The following is a 21058-nucleotide window of genomic DNA, read 5'->3' as shown; positions in this document are numbered from 1 at the left end:
TTGTGATTGCATCTATTGTTCTACAAAATGGCTATGTAAATTAGCCTATCTTTGGTGGTGGTTAGACATAAATATGTGCTATGTTTTCCCCTTAAAACATTTTAGAAATCTGACTTGGTGGCTAGATGAACAAGGTGTTTATCTTTCATTTGAGCTATTGGACTTGTTAATGTGTGGAGGTTAAATATTTCTAAGAATATTTTTTGCGTTCTGTGTGCCACTGTGTCAGTTGAGCAGTGGGGGAGGGTACCCCTAGCGGGACGTGTGGGGCCATGTAAGAGTGATGGAAACCACTGTGTTCTTGGGGACCTTCAATGCTGCAGAAATGACCAATCATTTGAATTTACCACAGGTGGACTCCAATCAAGTTGAAGAAACATCTAAGGATGATCAATGGAAACAGGATGGACCTGAGCTCAATTTCCAGCCTCATAGCAAAGGGTCTGAAAACGTATGTAAATAAGTTTTTTTTATTTTATATTTTTTTCATTAATAAAAACTATATGTTATCGCTTTGTCATTATGGGGTATTGTGTATAGTACCCATTAAAAACTAGCCGTCACATCAAGCAGCTGTAATGACAGAAAACAATCTACATTTTTGTTTGTTTTACCTTGGATTATATTGCCATTTATTTGGATATATCCATTACAATGACCCTGATAAATGAATTTGCCTGGCTCAGAGAAGCTGTCAGTCTGGTCACATTCATACAGATCGCACGGACGAGGTCCCCCAAAAAACGGCAACATTGATCCACAGGTCGGAGAGCTAGACAGCAAGGTTTAGACAAACCTCAACTGTTTCAAACCAAATGTTAGCCTCTGGGCATTGGGAAATATTGAATATTACAAAATGTTTCCGCCCGGTTTCGAACCGGGGACCTTTCGCGCGTGAGGCGAACGTGATAACCACTACACTACGAAAACCTAATGTGTGGAAAACTAAGGGTGTGACTGACTTTCGCGTGTGAGGCGAACGTGATAACCACTACACTACTGAAACTACAATACAAAAAGAGGAAGTCGTGGAAAATATTAGGAATGCCCACAAGTCTACCTCACATAATATCCCAAATTGAGTACCACAGAAAGAGCCATAATACCCATTAAAAACTAGCGGTCAAACAGGAAAATGGTTCCAATCGTTTTTCCACCATTCATATTCCCCACGGGGGATTTTAAAAACACTTGAAATAAGGGCTGTGTTTCTTGTCAGCTTACCCTGGCATGGTAAACTATTTGAATCATTATGGACCTCAGACCACACATAGCAGGAATGTATTCAGAGCGCCCAAGCTAGCCACACATGCAGAGTGCGTTACGCGACTAAAAAAGGTATGTCTGAATAGCAAATATTGAGAAGTGCGAAGGAAAAGCATGAATTCCGAAATTGGGACCGAGTCCTAAGTGAATAGGCTTACTGTCCAATTTCTTTAAATATGTTTCCGCCCGGTCTCGAACCGGGGACCTTTCACGTGTTAAGCGAACGTGATAACCACTACACTACAGAAACCTAATAAGTGGAATTCAAAGGGTGTGACTGACTTTGGCTGGGTGGGACATTTATCGCTCTCAGAACCTAATGAAATCAGAAATTACTTAGTCCATTAATTAAGCAATAAGGCTTGAGAAGCCGGGAATTATTGTGTGCCGCCGGCTCTTGGAAGAGGCTTGGTGGTTCAAAACTTCTTCCATTTAAGAGTGATGGAAGCCACTGTGTTCTTGGGTACCTTCAATGCTGCAGAAATGACCAATCATTTGAATTTACCACAGGTGGACTCCAATCAAGTTAAAGAAATATCTAAGGATGATCAATGTAAACAGGATGGACCTGAGCTCAATTCCCAGCCTCATAGCAAAGGTTCTGAAAACGTATGTAAATAAGTTTTTTTTTAAATATTTTTTTCATTAATAAAAACTATATGTTATCGCTTTGTCATTATGGGGTATTGTGTATAGTACCCATTAAAAACTAGCGGTCACATCAAGCAGCTGTAATGAGAGAAAACAATCTACATTTTTGTTTGTTTTACCTTGGATTATATTGCCATTTATTTGGATATATCCATTACAATGACCCTGATAAATGAATTTGCCTGGCTCAGAGAAGCTGTCAGTCTGGTCACATTCATACAGATTGCACGGAGGAGGTCCCCCAAAAAACGGCAACATTGATCCACAGGTCGGAGAGCTAGACAGCAAGGTTTAGACAAACCTCAACTGTTTCAAACCAAATGTTAGCCTCTGGGCATTGGGAAATATTGAATATTACAAAATGTTTCCGCCCGGTTTCGAACCGGGGACCTTTCGCGCGTGAGGCGAACGTGATAACCACTACACTACGAAAACCTAATGTGTGGAAAACTAAGGGTGTGACTGACTTTCGCGTGTGAGGCGAACGTGATAACCACTACACTACTGAAACTACAATACAAAAAGAGGAAGTCGTGGAAAATATTAGGAATGCCCACAAGTCTACCTCACATAATATCCCAAATTGAGTACCACAGAAAGAGCCATAATACCCATTAAAAACTAGCGGTCAAACAGGAAAATGGTTCCAATCGTTTTTCCACCATTCATATTCCCCACGGGGGATTTTAAAAACACTTGAAATAAGGGCTGTGTTTCTTGTCAGCTTACCCTGGCATGGTAAACTATTTGAATCATTATGGACCTCAGACCACACATAGCAGGAATGTATTCAGAGCGCCCAAGCTAGCCACACATGCAGAGTGCGTTACGCGACTAAAAAAGGTATGTCTGAATAGCAAATATTGAGAAGTGCGAAGGAAAAGCATGAATTCCGAAATTGGGACCGAGTCCTAAGTGAATAGGCTTACTGTCCAATTTCTTTAAATATGTTTCCGCCCGGTCTCGAACCGGGGACCTTTCACGTGTTAAGCGAACGTGATAACCACTACACTACAGAAACCTAATAAGTGGAATTCAAAGGGTGTGACTGACTTTGGCTGGGTGGGACATTTATCGCTCTCAGAACCTAATGAAATCAGAAATTACTTAGTCCATTAATTAAGCAATAAGGCTTGAGAAGCCGGGAATTATTGTGTGCCGCCGGCTCTTGGAAGAGGCTTGGTGGTTCAAAACTTCTTCCATTTAAGAGTGATGGAAGCCACTGTGTTCTTGGGTACCTTCAATGCTGCAGAAATGACCAATCATTTGAATTTACCACAGGTGGACTCCAATCAAGTTAAAGAAATATCTAAGGATGATCAATGTAAACAGGATGGACCTGAGCTCAATTCCCAGCCTCATAGCAAAGGTTCTGAAAACGTATGTAAATAAGTTTTTTTTAAAATATTTTTTTCATTAATAAAAACTATATGTTATCGCTTTGTCATTATGGGGTATTGTGTATAGTACCCATTAAAAACTAGCGGTCACATCAAGCAGCTGTAATGAGAGAAAACAATCTACATTTTAGTTTGTTTTACCTTGGATTATATTGCCATTTATTTGGATATATCCATTACAATGACCCTGATAAATGAATTTGCCTGGCTCAGAGAAGCTGTCAGTCTGGTCACATTCATACAGATTGCACGGAGGAGGTCCCCCAAAAAACGGCAACATTGATCCACAGGTCGGAGAGGTAGACAGCAAGGTTTAGACAAATCTCAACTGTTTCAAACCAAATGTTAGCCTCTGGGCATTGGGAAATATTGAATATTACAAAATGCTTCTGCCCGGTTTCGAACCGGGGACCTTTCGCGTGTGAGGAGAACGTGATAACCACTACACTACGGAAACCTAATGAGTGGAATTCAAAGGGTGTGGCTGACTTTGGCTGGGTGGGACGTTTATCGCTCTCAGAACCTAATGAAATCAGAAATGACTTAGTCCATTAATTAAGCAATAAGGCTTGAGAAGCCGGGAATTATTGTGTGCCGCCGGCTCTTGGAAGAGGCTTGGTGGTTCAAAACTTCTTCCATTTAAGAGTGATGGAAGCCACTGTGTTCTTGGGTACCTTCAATGCTGCAGAAATGACCAATCATTTGAATTTACCACAGGTGGACTCCAATCAAGTTGAAGAAACATCTAAGGATGATCAATGGAAACAGGATGAACCTGAGCTCAATTTCCAGCCTCATAGCAAAGGGTCTGAAAACGTATGTAAATAAGTTTTTTTTTAAATATTTTTTTCATTAATAAAAACTATATGTTATCGCTTTGTCATTATGGGGTATTGTGTATAGTACCCATTAACAACTAGCGGTCACAGCAAGCAGCTGTAATGACAGAAAATAATCTAGGTAGACTGCAAGGTTTAGACAAAACTCAACTGTTTCAAACCAAATGCTAGCCTCTGGGCATTGGGAAATATTGAATATTACAAAATGTTTCCGCACGGTTTCGAACCGGGGACCTTTCGCGTGTGAGGCGAATGTGATAACCACTACACTACGAAAACCTAATGTGTGGAAAACTAAGGGTGTGACTGACTTTCGCGTGTGAGGCGAACGTGATAACCACTACACTACTGAAACTACAATACAAAAAGAGGAAGTCGTGGAAAATATTAGGAATGCCCACAAGTCTACCTCACATAATATCCCAAATTGAGTACCACAGAAAGAGCCATAATACCCATTAAAAACTAGCGGTCAAACAGGAAAATGGTTCCAATCGTTTTTCCACCATTCATATTCCCCACGGGGGATTTTAAAAACACTTGAAATAAGGGCTGTGTTTCTTGTCAGCTTACCCTGGCATGGTAAACTATTTGAATCATTATGGACCTCAGACCACACATAGCAGGAATGTATTCAGAGCGCCCAAGCTAGCCACACATGCAGAGTGCGTTACGCGACTAAAAAAGGTATGTCTGAATAGCAAATATTGAGAAGTGCGAAGGAAAAGCATGAATTCCGAAATTGGGACCGAGTCCTAAGTGAATATGCTTACTGTCCAATTTCTTTAAATATGTTTCCGCCCGGTCTCGAACCGGGGACCTTTCACGTGTTAAGCGAACGTGATAACCACTACACTACAGAAACCTAATAAGTGGAATTCAAAGGGTGTGACTGACTTTGGCTGGGTGGGACATTTATCGCTCTCAGAACCTAATGAAATCAGAAATTACTTAGTCCATTAATTAAGCAATAAGGCTTGAGAAGCCGGGAATTATTGTGTGCCGCCGGCTCTTGGAAGAGGCTTGGTGGTTCAAAACTTCTTCCATTTAAGAGTGATGGAAGCCACTGTGTTCTTGGGTACCTTCAATGCTGCAGAAATGACCAATCATTTGAATTTACCACAGGTGGACTCCAATCAAGTTGAAGAAACATCTAAGGATGATCAATGGAAACAGGATGAACCTGAGCTCAATTTCCAGCCTCATAGCAAAGGGTCTGAAAACGTATGTAAATAAGTTTTTTTTTAAATATTTTTTTCATTAATAAAAACTATATGTTATCGCTTTGTCATTATGGGGTATTGTGTATAGTACCCATTAACAACTAGCGGTCACAGCAAGCAGCTGTAATGACAGAAAATAATCTAGGTAGACTGCAAGGTTTAGACAAAACTCAACTGTTTCAAACCAAATGCTAGCCTCTGGGCATTGGGAAATATTGAATATTACAAAATGTTTCCGCACGGTTTCGAACCGGGGACCTTTCGCGTGTGAGGCGAATGTGATAACCACTACACTACGAAAACCTAATGTGTGGAAAACTAAGGGTGTGACTGACTTTCGCGTGTGAGGCGAACGTGATAACCACTACACTACTGAAACTACAATACAAAAAGAGGAAGTCGTGGAAAATATTAGGAATGCCCACAAGTCTACCTCACATAATATCCCAAATTGAGTACCACAGAAAGAGCCATAATACCCATTAAAAACTAGCGGTCAAACAGGAAAATGGTTCCAATCGTTTTTCCACCATTCATATTCCCCACGGGGGATTTTAAAAACACTTGAAATAAGGGCTGTGTTTCTTGTCAGCTTACCCTGGCATGGTAAACTATTTGAATCATTATGGACCTCAGACCACACATAGCAGGAATGTATTCAGAGCGCCCAAGCTAGCCACACATGCAGAGTGCGTTACGCGACTAAAAAAGGTATGTCTGAATAGCAAATATTGAGAAGTGCGAAGGAAAAGCATGAATTCCGAAATTGGGACCGAGTCCTAAGTGAATAGGCTTACTGTCCAATTTCTTTAAATATGTTTCCGCCCGGTCTCGAACCGGGGACCTTTCACGTGTTAAGCGAACGTGATAACCACTACACTACAGAAACCTAATAAGTGGAATTCAAAGGGTGTGACTGACTTTGGCTGGGTGGGACATTTATCGCTCTCAGAACCTAATGAAATCAGAAATTACTTAGTCCATTAATTAAGCAATAAGGCTTGAGAAGCCGGGAATTATTGTGTGCCACCGGCTCTTGGAAATGGCTTGGTGGTTCAAAACTTCTTCCATTTAAGAGTGATGGAAGCCTCCTTGTTCTTGGGTACCTTCAATGCTGCAGAAATGACCAATCATTTGAATTTACCACAGGTGGACTCCAATCAAGTTAAAGAAATATCTAAGGATGATCAATGGAAACAGGATGGACCTGAGCTAAATTTCCAGCCTCATAGCAAAGGGTCTGAAAACGTATGTAAATAAGTTTTTTTTTAAATATTTTTTTCATTAATAAAAAATGTATGTTATCGCTTTGTCATTATGGGGTATTGTGTATAGTACCCATTAACAACTAGCGGTCACATCAAGCAGCTGTAATGACAGAAAATAATCTAGGTAGACTGCAAGGTTTAGACAAAACTCAACTGTTTCAAACCAAATGCTAGCCTCTGGGCATTGGGAAATATTGAATATTACAAAATGTTTCCGCACGGTTTCGAACCGGGGACCTTTCGTGTGTGAGGCGAATGTGATAACCACTACACTACGGAAACCTAATGCGTGGAAAACTAAGGGTGTGACTGACTTTCGCGTGTGAGGCGAACGTGATAACCACTACACTACTGAAACTACAATACAAAAAGAGGAAGTCGTGGAAAATATTAGGAATGCCCACAAGTCTACCTCACATAATATCCCAAATTGAGTACCACAGAAAGAGCCATAATACCCATTAAAAACTAGCGGTCAAACAGGAAAATGGTTCCAATCGTTTTTCCACCATTCATATTCCCCACGGGGGATTTTAAAAACACTTGAAATAAGGGCTGTGTTTCTTGTCAGCTTACCCTGGCATGGTAAACTATTTGAATCATTATGGACCTCAGACCACACGTAGCAGGAATGTATTCAGAGCACCCAAGCTAGCCACACATGCATAGTGCGTTACGCGACTAAAAAAGGTACGTCTGAATCACAAATATTGAGAAGTGCGAAGGAAAAGCATGAATTCCGAAATTGGGACCGAGTCCTAAGTGAATAGGCTTACTGTCCAATTTTTTAAAATATGTTTCCGCCCGGTCTCGAACCGGGGACCTTTCGCGTGTTAAGCGAACTTGATAACCACTACACTACGGAAACCTAATGAGTGAAATTCAAAGGGTGTGGCTGACTTTGGCTGGGTGGGACATTTATCGCTCTCAGAACCTAATGAAATCAGAAATTACTTAGTCCATTAATTAAGCAATAAGGCTTGAGAAGCCGGGAATTATTGTGTGCCGCCGGCTCTTGGAAGAGGCTTGGTGGTTCAAAACTTCTTCCATTTAAGAGTGATGGAAGCCACTGTGTTCTTGGGTACCTTCAATGCTGCAGAAATGACCAATCATTTGAATTTACCACAGGTGGACTCCAATCAAGTTAAAGAAATATCTAAGGATGATCAATGTAAACAGGATGGACCTGAGCTCAATTCCCAGCCTCATAGCAAAGGTTCTGAAAACGTATGTAAATAAGTTTTTTTTTAAATATTTTTTTCATTAATAAAAACTATATGTTATCGCTTTGTCATTATGGGGTATTGTGTATAGTACCCATTAAAAACTAGCGGTCACATCAAGCAGCTGTAATGAGAGAAAACAATCTACATTTTAGTTTGTTTTACCTTGGATTATATTGCCATTTATTTGGATATATCCATTACAATGACCCTGATAAATGAATTTGCCTGGCTCAGAGAAGCTGTCAGTCTGGTCACATTCATACAGATTGCAGGGAGGAGGTCCCCCATAAAACGGCAACATTGATCCACAGGTCGGAGAGGTAGACAGCAAGGTTTAGACAAACCTCCACTGTTTCAAACCAAATGTTAGCCTCTGGGCATTGGGAAATATTGAATATTACAAAATGCTTCTGCCCGGTTTCGAACCGGGGACCTTTCGCGTGTGAGGAGAACGTTATAACCACTACACTACGGAAACCTAATCAGTGGAATTCAAAGGGTGTGGCTGACTTTGGCTGGGTGGGACGTTTATCGCTCTCAGAACCTAATGAAATCAGAAATGACTTAGTCCATTAATTAAGCAATAAGGCTTGAGAAGCCGGGAATTATTGTGTGCCGCCGGCTCTTGGAAGAGGCTTGGTGGTTCAAAACTTCTTCCATTTAAGAGTGATGGAAGCCACTGTGTTCTTGGGTACCTTCAATGCTGCAGAAATGACCAATCATTTGAATTGACCACAGGTGGACTCCAATCAAGTTGAAGAAACATCTAAGGATGATCAATGGAAACAGGATGAACCTGAGCTAAATTTCCAGCCTCATAGCAAAGGGTCTGAAAACGAATGTAAATAAGTTTTTTTTTAAATATTTTTTTCATTAATAAAAAATGTATGTTATCGCTTTGTCATTATGGGGTATTGTGTATAGTACCCATTAACAACTAGCGGTCACATCAAGCAGCTGTAATGACAGAAAATAATCTAGGTAGACTGCAAGGTTTAGACAAAACTCAACTGTTTCAAACCAAATGCTAGCCTCTGGGCATTGGGAAATATTGAATATTACAAAATGTTTCCGCACGGTTTCGAACCGGGGACCTTTCGCGTGTGAGGCGAATGTGATAACCACTACACTACGGAAACCTAATGCGTGGAAAACTAAGGGTGTGACTGACTTTCGCGTGTGAGGTGAACGTGATAACCACTACACTACTGAAACTACAATACAAAAAGAGGAAGTCGTGGAAAATATTAGGAATGCCCACAAGTCTACCTCACATAATATCCCAAATTGAGTACCACAGAAAGAGCCATAATACCCATTAAAAACTAGCGGTCAAACAGGAAAATGGTTCCAATCGTTTTTCCACCATTCATATTCCCTACGGGGGATTTTAAAAACACTTGAAATAAGGGCTGTGTTTCTTGTCAGCTTACCCTGGCATGGTAAACTATTTGAATCATTATGGACCTCAGACCACACGTAGCAGGAATGTATTCAGAGCACCCAAGCTAGCCACACATGCAGAGTGCGTTACGCGACTAAAAAAGGTATGTCTGAATAGCAAATATTGAGAAGTGCGAAGGAAAAGCATGAATTCCGAAATTGGGACCGAGTCCTAAGTGAATAGGCTTACTGTCCAATTTTTTTAAATATGTTTCCGCCCGGTCTCGAACCGGGGACCTTTCGCGTGTTAAGCGAACTTGATAACCACTACACTACGGAAACCTAATGAGTGAAATTCAAAGGGTGTGGCTGACTTTGGCTGGGTGGGACGCCGGATACCAGACAGCATGCCCTCCGATTTGACGCACTGAACTCTGTCTGCAAAGTAATTGGTGAACCAGGCAAGGCAGTCATCCGAAAAACCGAGGCTCCTGAGTCTGCCGATAAGAATATGGTGATTGACAGAGTCGAAAGCCTTGGCAAGGTCGATGAAGACGGCTGCACAGTACTGTCTTTTATCGATGGCGGTTATGATATCGTTGAGTACCTTGAGTGTGGCTGAGGTGCACCCATGACCGGCTCGGAAACCAGATTGCACAGCGGAGAAGGTGCGGTGGGATTCGAGATGGTCAGTGACCTGTTTGTTGACTTGGCTTTCGAAGACCTTAGATAGGCAGGGCAGGATGGATATAGGTCTGTAACAGTTTGGGTCCAGGGTGTCTCCCCCTTTGAAGAGGGGGATGACTGCGGCAGCTTTCCAATCCTTGGGGATCTCAGACGATATGAAAGAGAGGTTGAACAGGCTGGTAATAGGGGTTGCGACAATGGTGGCTGATAGTTTCAGAAATAGAGGGTCCAGATTGTCAAGCCCAGCTGATTTGTACGGGTCCAGGTTTTGCAGCTCTTTCAGAACATCTGCTATCTGGATTTGGTTAAAGGAGAACCTGGAGAGGCTTGGGCGAGGAGCTGCGGGGGGGGCGGAGCTGTTGGCCGAGGTTGAAGTAGCCAGGCGGAAGGCATGGCCAGCCGTTGAGAAATGCTTATTGAAGTTTTCGATAATCATGGATTTATCAGTGGTGACCGTGTTACCTAGCCTCAGTGCAGTGGGCAGCTGGGAGGAGGTGCTCTTGTTCTCCATGGACTTCACGGTGTCCCAGAACTTTTTGGAGTTGGAGCTACAGGATGCAAACTTCTGCCTGAAGAAGCTGGCCTTAGCTGACTGCGTGTATTGGTTCCGGACTTCCCTGAACAGTTGCATATCACAGGGACTATTCGATGCTATTGCAGTCCGCCACAGGATGTTTTTGTGCTGGTCGAGGGCCGTCAGGTCTGGGGTGAACCAAGGGCTGTATCTGTTCTTAGTTCTGCATTTTTTGAACGGAGCATGCTTATCTAAAATGGTGAGGAAGTTACTTTTAAAGAATGACCAGGCATCCTCAACTGACGGGATGAGGTCGATGTCCTTCCAGGATACCCGGGCCAGGTCGATTAGAAAGGCCTGCTCACAGAAGTGTTTTAGGGAGCGTTTGACAGTGATGAGGGGTGGTCGTTTGACTGCGGCTCCGTAGCGGATACAGGCAATGAGGCAGTGATCGCTGAGATCCTGGTTGAAGACAGCGGAGGTGTATTTGGAGGGCCAGTTGGTCAGGATGACGTCTATGAGGGTGCCCTTGTTTACAGAGTTAGGGTAAATATATTCAGGGCATAATGAATATATTCAGGGCATAATGCGCAGACAGGGGTATGGTGGGGTGCGGGTACAGCGGAGGTAAGCCCAGGCACTGGGTGATGATGAGGGAGGTTGTATCTCTGGACATGCTGGTAGTAATGGGTGAGGTCACCGCATGTGTGGGAGGTGGGACAAAGGAGTTATCAGGGGCGTGAAGAGTGGAACTAGGGGCTCCATTGTGAACTAAAACAATGATAACTAACCTGAACAACAGTATACAAGGCATATTGACATTTGAGAGAGACATACAGCGAGGCATACAGTAATCACAGGTGTTGAATTGGGAAAGCTAGCTAAAACAGTAGGTGAGACAACAGCTAATCAGCTAGCACAACAACAGCAGGTAAAATGGCGTAGACTAGGCAACGGGGCCAACAGATAGAACAAACAAGCAGAATGGAGTACCGTGATTAATGGACAGTCCAGCGTGCATCAGCTATGTAGCCAAGAGATCAGTGTCCAGGGGGCAGCGGTGGATGGGGCAGGGAAGCTGGCCTGGCGAGTGTTATCCAGGTTAAAAAAAGACTAACAATGACTAAATAGCTTGTAGCTAGTTAGCTGGTTAGCTTCTGGAGGTTCTTGAGTGTGTTCTAAAAATAAATAAAAAATAATAGTGATTCCGTATCACATTGGGTGAGGCAGGTTTCCGGAAGGTATAAACAAATTAAAAGTCAAAAGAGATAAAAAGTAAATATGGGTCCGGTGAGCGTTTGAGACGCGGCGATTCAGGCGGTTAGCAGGCCTGTGCTAACAAGCTAACAGTTTGTAGGCCCGGGCTAGACAAGGTAGCAGTTAGCGGGCCGGAGCTGGACAAGCTAGCAGTTAGCAGGCCGAATTAGCAAGCAGGGAGATAGCGAGGGCTAGAGAGTTAGCCTTTGGGGGACGTCGCGATGGGGTGAGTCTGTTTATTCCTCTTCATGCGATGACATCGGTAGACCGGTCGTGGGCCCGGGTATTGTAGCTCAGGAGTAGCACAGGTGCTACGGCCGGGCTAGCTTCAAGCTAAGTGGGTGGAAACGCTAGCCAGGAGTAATCCGAGGTTGCGGTTTAGCTAGATAGCTAGTTGCTGAAAAATCCAGCTGAAAGATGTTCCATTTGTGGTGGGAATCCGGGGATGAAAAATAAATAGGTCCGTTGTGCTCTGGTTAAAGTCGCGTTGTACGAACAGGCGAGAGCTTTCCGAACTACAGGTTAGCTGATGACCGGTTAGCTGGAGACCGCTAGCATACCCGCTGGTTAGCTGGCTAGCTTCAGTTGAGGGGTCCCGAAGTAAATATAAATACTTTAGGAAAAATAGCTACATTGGGTGAGTCGGGTTGCAGGAGAGTATTTGGAAGCTTAGGGTTTAGCAAAATGTTTTCAAAGAGATATGTGGAGAAAATATGTAAAAAACGAAAAATAAACGATATATACAGGGACACGACAGGACAGGACGACCTACTGCTACGCCATCTTGGGCTAATTACGGGGTATTATGGGGTATTGTGTATAGTACCCATTAAAAACTAGCGGTCACATCAAGCAGCTGTAATGACAGAAAATAATCTAGGTAGACTGCAAGGTTTAGACAAAACTCAACTGTTTCAAACCAAATGCTAGCCTCTGGGCATTGGGAAATATTGAATATTACAAAATGATTCCCCACGGTTTCGAACCGGGGACCTTTCGCATGTGAGGCGAACGTGACAACCACTACACTACGGAAACCTAATGTGTAGAAAAGTAAGGGTGTGACTGACTTTCGCGTGTGAGGCGAACGTGATGACCACTACACTACTGAAACTACAATACAAAAAGAGGAAGTCGTGGAAAATATTAGGAATGCCCACAAGTCTACCTCACATAATATCCCAAATTGAGTACCACAGAAAGAGCCATAATACCCATTAAAAACTAGCGGTCAAACAGGAAAATGGTTCCAATCGTTTTTCCACCATTCATCTTCCCCACGGGGGATTTTAAAAACACTTGAAATAAGGGCTGTGTTTCTTGTCAGCTTACCCTGGCATGGTAAACTATTTGAATCATTATGGACCTCAGACCACACGTAGCAGGAATGTATTCAGAGCGCCCAAGCTAGCCACACATGCAGAGTGCGTTACGTGACTAAAAAAGGTATGTCTGGATAGCAAATATTGAGAAGTGCGAAGGAAAAGCATGAATTCCGAAATTGGGACCGAGTCCTAAGTGAATAGGCTTACTGTTCAATTTTTTAAAATATGTTTCCGCCCGGTCTCGAACCGGGGACCTTTCGCGTGTTAAGCGAACTTGATAACCACTACACTACGGAAACCTAATGAGTGGAATTCAAAGGGTGTGACTGACTTTGGCTGGGTGGGACATTTATCGCTCTCAGAACCTAATGAAATCAGAAATTACTTAGTTCATTAATTTAGCAATAAGGCTTGAGAAGCCGGGAATTATTGTGTGCCACCGGCTCTTGGAAATGGCTTGGTGGTTCAAAACTTCTTCCATTTAAGAGTGATGGAAGCCACTGTGTTCTTGGGTACCTTCAATGCTGCAGAAATGACCAATCATTTGAATTTACCACAGGTGGACTCCAATCAAGTTAAAGAAATATCTAAGGATGATCAATGGAAACAGGATGGACCTGAGCTCAATTTCCAGCCTCATAGCAAAGGGTCTGAAAACGTATGTAAATAAGTTTTTTTTTAAATATTTTTTTCATTAATAAAAACTATATGTTATCGCTTTGTCATTATGGGGTATTGTGTATAGTACCCATTAAAACTAGCGGTCACATCAAGCAGCTGTAATGACAGAAAACAATCTACATTTTAGTTTGTTTTACCTTGGATTATATTGCCATTTATTTGGATATATCCAGTACAATGACCCTGATAAATGAATTTGCATGAGGAAAAGGAAAAGCATGAATTCCGAAATTGGGACGGAGTCCTAAGTGAATAGGCTTACTGTCCAATTTGTTAAAATGTGTTTCCGCCCGGTCTCGAACCGGGGACCTTTCGCGTGTTAGGCGAATGTGATAACCACTACACTACGGAAACCTAACAAGTGTAAGGGAAGTCCCCCCTGAAGTGGAAAAAAATTAATGGCAAATCATTGGCATCGGACAAACCATATACACATTGGTCAATACCATCCAATTCGGCGTTGATTCATGCAAAGTTGATTGCAAATGCCAAATGGCAATTGCCAGTTGTAAAACTTCAAAAATCCAACAGGTGGCGAGTGCGCTCCACTGTGGTTTTTCATATTGGAAATGGACCTCAAGTCAACATCAAAAAGCAAAATTTTGAAAAAATGAGTTTTTTTGTCAAAAATTATCACCCCTTAAAAAAGTGCTTTCTGGACCGTTTTTCGAAATTCTTTAGATTTTTTTTGTCAATTACACATGTGTAAGAACTGTATGAATATACTTTTGTCCAATTTTATTAGCATACATTTTTTTTTTTACTTGTGCATAAAAGGCATATGTTTTTTCCATTTGCAATATGATTTCATAGGAAGTCAAAAGTCGAAAATGTGAACTTTTATTTAAACTTATCACCCTCGTAAAAAAGTGCTTTCTGGACCATTTTTCGAAATTGTTTCGATTTTATGTCAATTCATCATGCTTAAGAACTATATGAATATACATTTGTAAAATTGTATTATCATATTTTTTTTTACTTGTGCATAAGGAATATGATTTGTCCATTTGCAATATGATTTCATAGGAAGTCAAAAGTCAAAGTCAAAAGTCACTTTTTTTGGGGCCAAATACCATAAGAAATTTGACATGCTCAAAAATCCTGCAGAAATGCAAAATTGACTGGCCTGAAGAACTCGGGATGGCCGGGCAGTGATAGTTGTTCCTTTCCATCACTCGTTGTGTTGATTTCATCATGTCCATTTGGTGATGTTTTTTCACTATAGAATCATATTGCAAGTGCATGTACATTTGCAATATGGTTCAATGGGCATTTACCATAAGAAATTTGACATGCTCAAAAATGCAAAATTGACTGGCCTGATGAACTCGGGATGGCCGGGCAGTGATAGTTGTTCCTTTCCATCACTCGTTGTGTTGATTTCATCATGTCCATTTGGTGATGTTTTTTCACTATAGAATCATATTGCAAGTGCATGTACATTTGCAATATGGTTCAATGGGCATTTACCATAAGAAATTTGACATGCTCAAAAATGCTAAATTGACTGGCCTGATGAACTCGGGATGGCCGGGCAGTGATAGTTGTTCCTTTCCATCACTCGTTGTGTTGATTTCATCGTGTCCATTTGGTGATGTTTTTTCACTATAGAATCATATTGCAAAGTGCATGTACATTTGCAATATGGTTCAATGGGCATTTACCATAAGAAATTTGACATGCTCAAAAATCCTGCAGAAATGCAAAATTGACTGGCCAGATGAACTCGGGAAGGCCTGGCAGTGATAGTTGCTCCTTTCCATCGCTCGTTGTGTTGACTTCATCATGTCCATTTTGTGATGTTTTTTCACTGTTGAATCATATTGCAAATGCACGTGCATTGTTGTGCAACTGGTAACCCAAAAATAAAAATATGGTGATTTCATTATGTCCATTTGTTTATGTTTTCTTACTTTTGCAAAGTCACTGTGCATTTGCAATATGGTTCAATGGGCAGGTACCATCACGAATTTGTCATGCTATAAAAATCCTGCAGGAATGTGAAATTGACTGGCCCGATGAACTCGGGATGGCTGGGCAGTGATTCTGGTTCATCTCAGTCGCTCGTTAGGGTTGATTTCAGAATGTCACTTTGGTGATGGTACCTCACTGTTTAAACATATTGCAAATGGACAAGAGTCACCAGCAAGTTACCGTCCATCAGTCAATTAGATATCATTCTGAAACCAAACTGATACAAACTGACACCAAACCCACTTTTTCCAACTCATTTAGTAGCCAACTATCACATACTTCAGAGCTGGCCCAAAATTCACAACGCCTTCAGTTCAAACCATAAAAAAAAACATAAAACACGTAGTTACGTTCTAGCTGCGGGTCCATTTCTTATGTTATGTGTAGGCCTAGCTGAGGCGACCCCGAATCCCAAGTTTCGGCTCGATCGTTCATTTGGTGTCCGAGCAAAACCCTAATTGGTGCTGAAAATCCACTTTTTCCATGACTTGCTACGGGGTCCTTGAATGAGCTATCGGACAGAAACGTTGGGTTCCGTCTCTATGGGCCGAGACGGTCGCAATGCACCTAGTCTTGTGTCTCTGAGACTTTTCTAAATGTTGTCATTTTCGTAATGGTCAAAATGAATTGAAGTCATTGCAAATGTACGAGGCTGTTTCTCGGTCCGAGAACCTTCTAGAGCCACCTAACTCACCACGCACTATCGACCGGAGGTCTAGAACAGGATTCTAAAGTTTCGGAACTCTAGGTCTGACGGTTCTTTTTTAGCTCGAACAAAGCTAACTATTGCAGTCACTGTCTGTCTCTACACAACCCAATATGTCCCTCCATCCAAGTTGTGTTTTAGTGTGATTTATTTTTCCTTTGAAATTTTATGGGAAAAATGACTGATTTACAGTTCATGGGGGTTGCCTAATCACATCTATGAAGTTTTGGAAAGATCTGACTTTTTTAACCCCTCGAAACAGCCCCTGAGACACCAATTATGGCACTTCCAGTTGGCACAGGAAGCTATAAGTCCACACATATCCTCACTGGGGTATGCTTTTACAGAATCCTGAGTTTTAAGTCCTTACGTTAAGAATTGACTAATTTACACAGGGTTGAATGCACTATGTCTATCAAACTGCAGGCAGGGTATGAATAAACACTTTTAGGGTGATTTTAACCACTTCCGGTTGGTCCAGGAAGCTTAGAATCAACACAGGTAGACCTCAGAGTGGCCTGATGGACTGTCATCGAAGACAGGTTCATACGACATTCATAACCCACATAGGCTTCAGGTTGAATTTAGGGGTGCAGGCAATGTATTCCTATGGGGAAAGAAGTCAATGCAAACTCTTTGAAGTAAACACCTTCTTTTAACTATTAAGGGTTAATGCCACACGGTCAACGTTAGGCTTGCACGGATCGGGAGGACCTTAGTAACGTACCTGAGGTCGAATTGTGCTTCTCACCCTAACGGTTCTCTCACTGTCACCCAAAAGCAAATGACGTTGTGGGGCAGGCTTCATTTTGGGCCTACTTTTCTAATGGTCGCTGCGCTTAGACCGAGCGAGCTACGGTCAAGCGGGATATCTCATTGAACTCGGCACGGCCTAGAGATTATGTTTATGCCATTGCCTGCTCTCTGTGTCTTTGAGCACCGCACTTTATCACTCCATCCTTGCTGTGTGTGTGTGTGTGAGAACTTTTCTTTGACATCTGCTGGGAGAAATGACTGATTTACAGTTTAGGAGGGTTACCTAGTCACACATATGAAGTTTTGGAGAGATGTGAATTTTCTAACCCTTCAAAACAGACAGTGTGACCCAATTAAAGGCACTTCCGGTTAGCACAGGAAGCTATAAGTAAACACATGTCTTGATTGACATAGACACTTACAGAATCCTGAGTTTTAAGTCTTTAAGTTAAGAATTGACTGATCTACGATCTACACAGGGTTGAATGTAGTCATTTTCACCTTTGAAGGTTATGTACATCAAAACACCTTTTGGGTCAATTTAACCACTTCCGTTTGCTCCAGGAAGCTTAGAATCGACACAGGTCGACCTCATAGTGGTCTGATGGACTGTCATAGAAGACAGGTTCATTAGGCATTCATAACCCACATAGGCTTCAGGTTGAATTTAGAGGTGCAGGCAATGTATTCCTATGGGGAGAGAAGTCAATGCAAACTGTTTGATGTAAACACCTTCTTTTAACTGTTAAGGGTTAATGCCACACGGTCAAGGTTAGGCTTGCACGGATCGGGAGGACCTCAGGTACGTTCCTGAGGTCGAATTGTGCTTCTCACCTTAATGGTTCTCTCACTGTCACCCAAAAGCAAATGACATTGAGGGCCAGCCTTCATTTTGGGCCTACTTTTCTAATGGTCGCTGTGCTTAGACCGAGCGAGCTACGGTCAAGCGGGGCATCTTGTTGAACTCGGCACGGCCTAGAGAATATGGAAATGCCATTGTAGGCTTTGTGTGTCTTTAAGCACCGCACTTTGTCACTCCATCCTTGCTGTGTGTGTGTTTCTGTGTGTGTGTGTGTGAGAGAGAGCTTTTCTTTGTCATCTGTTGGGAGAAATGACTGACTTACAGTTTATGGGGGTTGCCTAATCACACATATGAAGTTTTGAAAAGATCTGACCTTTTAAGGCACTTCCGGTTGGCACAGGAAGCTATAAATAAACTCATATCCTGATTGGGGTATGCCTTTACATAATCCTGAGTTTTAAGTCTTTACGTTAAGAACTGAGTTATTTACGGAGGGTTTAGTGAGTGTGTGTTATTTCAGAAAATCATAGAAAATCACAGAAATCTCGCAGAGCTCCGCAGCACACTTTAAAAAGATTCGTAAGAACACCCTGCAACTGGATCTGTAACCGTTGAAAAAAAAACACCTATCCGTGAACATCACCAATCTGTCGTTGTACGATTTCTCTTAAATGACGATAGATAAATGGCTGGTTGTTTTTTTATTGACACCGGAGGCTCCTTGACTTTGACGTGAAGTGGAAAAATAATTTCTCTATTTTCATTTTGGACCTTTAATCCCAGATAAATGGCCATAACTCAAAAACCGTTGAGGCCTAGACGCCATCTTGTTCGGGGCCAACTGCCCATTATGCCAAACCTACGCTCACCGAGTTTCGGCTTTGAAATATTTTCAGTTTTCGAGATAAGGCCCCGTCGTGAATCGTGATGTTTTGTCCAATAGCAATATGATTGCTTATGCCCTCTTGTGGGAATTTCCGGGACAGCGGTAAAATGACCAAATAACAAAGTTCATTTGATGACTTCCCGGTAGGTCCGGCCCTGCCGCTCGGCCCGACGCCGTCCGCGACTTTTACAAACGATTTCGGACGTCTAGTAAGGGACCGTACATTTCCAATATGGACTTTCTCAATAACCATACGGCACCTGCCGAAATCTTCCCTTAAGGTATGGAATGTAAAGGGTGTGGCTGACTTTGGCTGGGTGGGACATTTATTGCTCTCAGAACCTTATGAAATCAGAAATTACTTAGTCCATTAATTAAGCAATAAGGCTTGAGAAGCCGGGATTTATTGTGTGCCGCCGGCTCTTGGCAGAGGCTTGGTGGGTCAAAACTTCTTCCATTTAAGAGTGAAGGAAGCCACTGTGTTCTTGGGTACCTTCAATGCTGCAGAAATGACCAATCATTTGAATTTACCACAGGTGGACTCCAATCAAGTTGAAGAAACATCTAAGGATGATCAATGGAAACAGGATGGACCTGAGCTCAATTTCCAGCCTCATAGCAAAGGGTCTGAAAACGTATGTAAATAAGTTTTTTTTTTGAATATTTTTTTCATGAAGAAAAACTATATGTTATCGCTTTGTCATTATGGGGTATTGTGTATAGTACCCATTAAAAACTAGCAGTCACATCAAGCAGCTGTAATGACAGAAAACAATCTACATTTTTGTTTGTTTTACCTTGGATTATATTGCCATTTATTTGGATATATCCATTACAATGACCCTGATAAATGAATTTGCCTGGCTCAGAGAAGCTGTCAGTCTGGTCACATTCATACAGATCGCACGGAGGAGGTCCCCCAAAAAATGGCAACATTGATCCACAGGTCGGAGAGGTAGACAGCAAGGTTTAGACAATCCTCAACTGTTAGCCTCTGGGCATTGCGAAATATTGAATATTACAAATTGTTTCCGCCCGGTTTCGAACCGGGGACCTTTCACGTGTGAGGCGAACGTGATAACCACTACACTACGGAAACCTAATGTGTGGAATACTAAGGGTGTGACTGACTTTCGCGTGTGAGGCGAACGTGATAACCACTACAATACTGAAACTACAATACAAAAAGAGGAAGTTGTGGAAAATATTAGGAATGCCCGCAAGTCTACCTCACATAATATCCCAAATTGAGTACCACAGAAAGAGCCATAATACCCATTAAAAACTAGCGGTCAAACAGGAAAATGGTTCCAATCGTTTTTCCACCATTCATGTTCCCCACGGGGGATTTTAAAAACACTTGAAATAAGGGCTGTGGCTCTTGTCGGCTTACCCTGGCATGGTAAACTATTTGAATCATTATGGACCTCAGACCACACGTAGCAGGAATGTATTCAGAGCGCCCAAGCTAGCCACACATGCAGAGTGCGTTACGCGACTAAAAAAGGTATGTCTGAATAGCAAATATTGAGAAGTGCGAAGGAAAAGCATGAATTCCGAAATAGGGACCAAGTCCTAAGTGAATAGGCTTACTGTCCAATTTTTTAAAATATGTTTCCGCCCGGTCTCAAACCGGGGACCTTTCGTGTGTTAAGCGAACGTGATAACCACTACACTACGGAAACCTAATGAGTGGAATTCAAAGGGTGTGGCTGACTTTGGCTGGGTGGGACATTTATCGCTCTCAGAACCTAATGATATCAGAAATTACATAGTCCATTAATTAAGCAATAAGGCTTGAGAAGCCGGGAATTATTGTGTGCCGCCGGCTCTTGGAAGAGGCTTGCTTGGTGGTTCAAAACTTCTTCCATTTAAGAGTGATGGAAGCCACTGTGTTCTTGGGTACCTTCAATGATGCAGAAATGACCAATCATTTGAATTTACCACAGGTGGACTCCTATCAAGTTGAAGAAACATCTAAGGATGATCAATGGAAACAGGATGGACCTGAGCTCAATTTCCAGCCTCATAGCAAAGGGTCTGAAAACGTATGTAAATAAGGTATTTTTTAAATATTTTTTTCATTAATAAAAACTATATGTTATCGCTTTGTCATTATGGGGTATTGTGTATAGTACCCATTAAAAACTGGCGGTCACATCAAGCAGCTGTAATGACAGAAAACAATCTACATTTTTGTTTGTTTTACCTTGG

At 42.1% G+C, this 21058-nt stretch overlaps 14 non-coding genes across 14 annotated transcripts; all 14 read right to left on the bottom strand.

Annotated features, from left to right (window-relative positions):
* Nucleotides 1-857: 857 nt before the first annotated feature.
* trnav-cac (transfer RNA valine (anticodon CAC)) lies at nt 858-930 on the bottom strand. Its single transcript has one exon. It is a non-coding gene; the product is annotated as a tRNA-Val (tRNA).
* A 513-nt stretch (nt 931-1443) lies between these two features.
* trnav-aac (transfer RNA valine (anticodon AAC)) lies at nt 1444-1516 on the bottom strand. Its single transcript has one exon. It is a non-coding gene; the product is annotated as a tRNA-Val (tRNA).
* A 763-nt stretch (nt 1517-2279) lies between these two features.
* Nucleotides 2280-2352, bottom strand: trnav-cac (transfer RNA valine (anticodon CAC)). The gene has a single exon. It is a non-coding gene; the product is annotated as a tRNA-Val (tRNA).
* A 513-nt stretch (nt 2353-2865) lies between these two features.
* trnav-aac (transfer RNA valine (anticodon AAC)) lies at nt 2866-2938 on the bottom strand. Its single transcript has one exon. It is a non-coding gene; the product is annotated as a tRNA-Val (tRNA).
* A 1424-nt stretch (nt 2939-4362) lies between these two features.
* Nucleotides 4363-4435, bottom strand: trnav-cac (transfer RNA valine (anticodon CAC)). The gene has a single exon. It is a non-coding gene; the product is annotated as a tRNA-Val (tRNA).
* Nucleotides 4436-4948: 513 nt separating this feature from the next.
* trnav-aac (transfer RNA valine (anticodon AAC)) lies at nt 4949-5021 on the bottom strand. Its single transcript has one exon. It is a non-coding gene; the product is annotated as a tRNA-Val (tRNA).
* Nucleotides 5022-5609: 588 nt separating this feature from the next.
* Nucleotides 5610-5682, bottom strand: trnav-cac (transfer RNA valine (anticodon CAC)). Its single transcript has one exon. It is a non-coding gene; the product is annotated as a tRNA-Val (tRNA).
* A 513-nt stretch (nt 5683-6195) lies between these two features.
* trnav-aac (transfer RNA valine (anticodon AAC)) lies at nt 6196-6268 on the bottom strand. The gene has a single exon. It is a non-coding gene; the product is annotated as a tRNA-Val (tRNA).
* Nucleotides 6269-7442: 1174 nt separating this feature from the next.
* trnav-aac (transfer RNA valine (anticodon AAC)) lies at nt 7443-7515 on the bottom strand. Its single transcript has one exon. It is a non-coding gene; the product is annotated as a tRNA-Val (tRNA).
* A 1424-nt stretch (nt 7516-8939) lies between these two features.
* trnav-cac (transfer RNA valine (anticodon CAC)) lies at nt 8940-9012 on the bottom strand. Its single transcript has one exon. It is a non-coding gene; the product is annotated as a tRNA-Val (tRNA).
* Nucleotides 9013-9525: 513 nt separating this feature from the next.
* trnav-aac (transfer RNA valine (anticodon AAC)) lies at nt 9526-9598 on the bottom strand. The gene has a single exon. It is a non-coding gene; the product is annotated as a tRNA-Val (tRNA).
* Nucleotides 9599-13265: 3667 nt separating this feature from the next.
* trnav-aac (transfer RNA valine (anticodon AAC)) lies at nt 13266-13338 on the bottom strand. Its single transcript has one exon. It is a non-coding gene; the product is annotated as a tRNA-Val (tRNA).
* Nucleotides 13339-14001: 663 nt separating this feature from the next.
* On the bottom strand, nt 14002-14074 carry trnav-aac (transfer RNA valine (anticodon AAC)). The gene has a single exon. It is a non-coding gene; the product is annotated as a tRNA-Val (tRNA).
* A 5796-nt stretch (nt 14075-19870) lies between these two features.
* trnav-cac (transfer RNA valine (anticodon CAC)) lies at nt 19871-19943 on the bottom strand. Its single transcript has one exon. It is a non-coding gene; the product is annotated as a tRNA-Val (tRNA).
* Between the last annotated feature and the right edge of the window lie 1115 nt (nt 19944-21058).

The sequence above is a fragment of the Oncorhynchus kisutch genome, unplaced genomic scaffold (assembly GCF_002021735.2).
Source record: "Oncorhynchus kisutch isolate 150728-3 unplaced genomic scaffold, Okis_V2 scaffold998, whole genome shotgun sequence".
NCBI lineage: Eukaryota > Metazoa > Chordata > Actinopteri > Salmoniformes > Salmonidae > Oncorhynchus > Oncorhynchus kisutch.
This window is presented reverse-complemented; position numbering and strand designations above follow the sequence as displayed.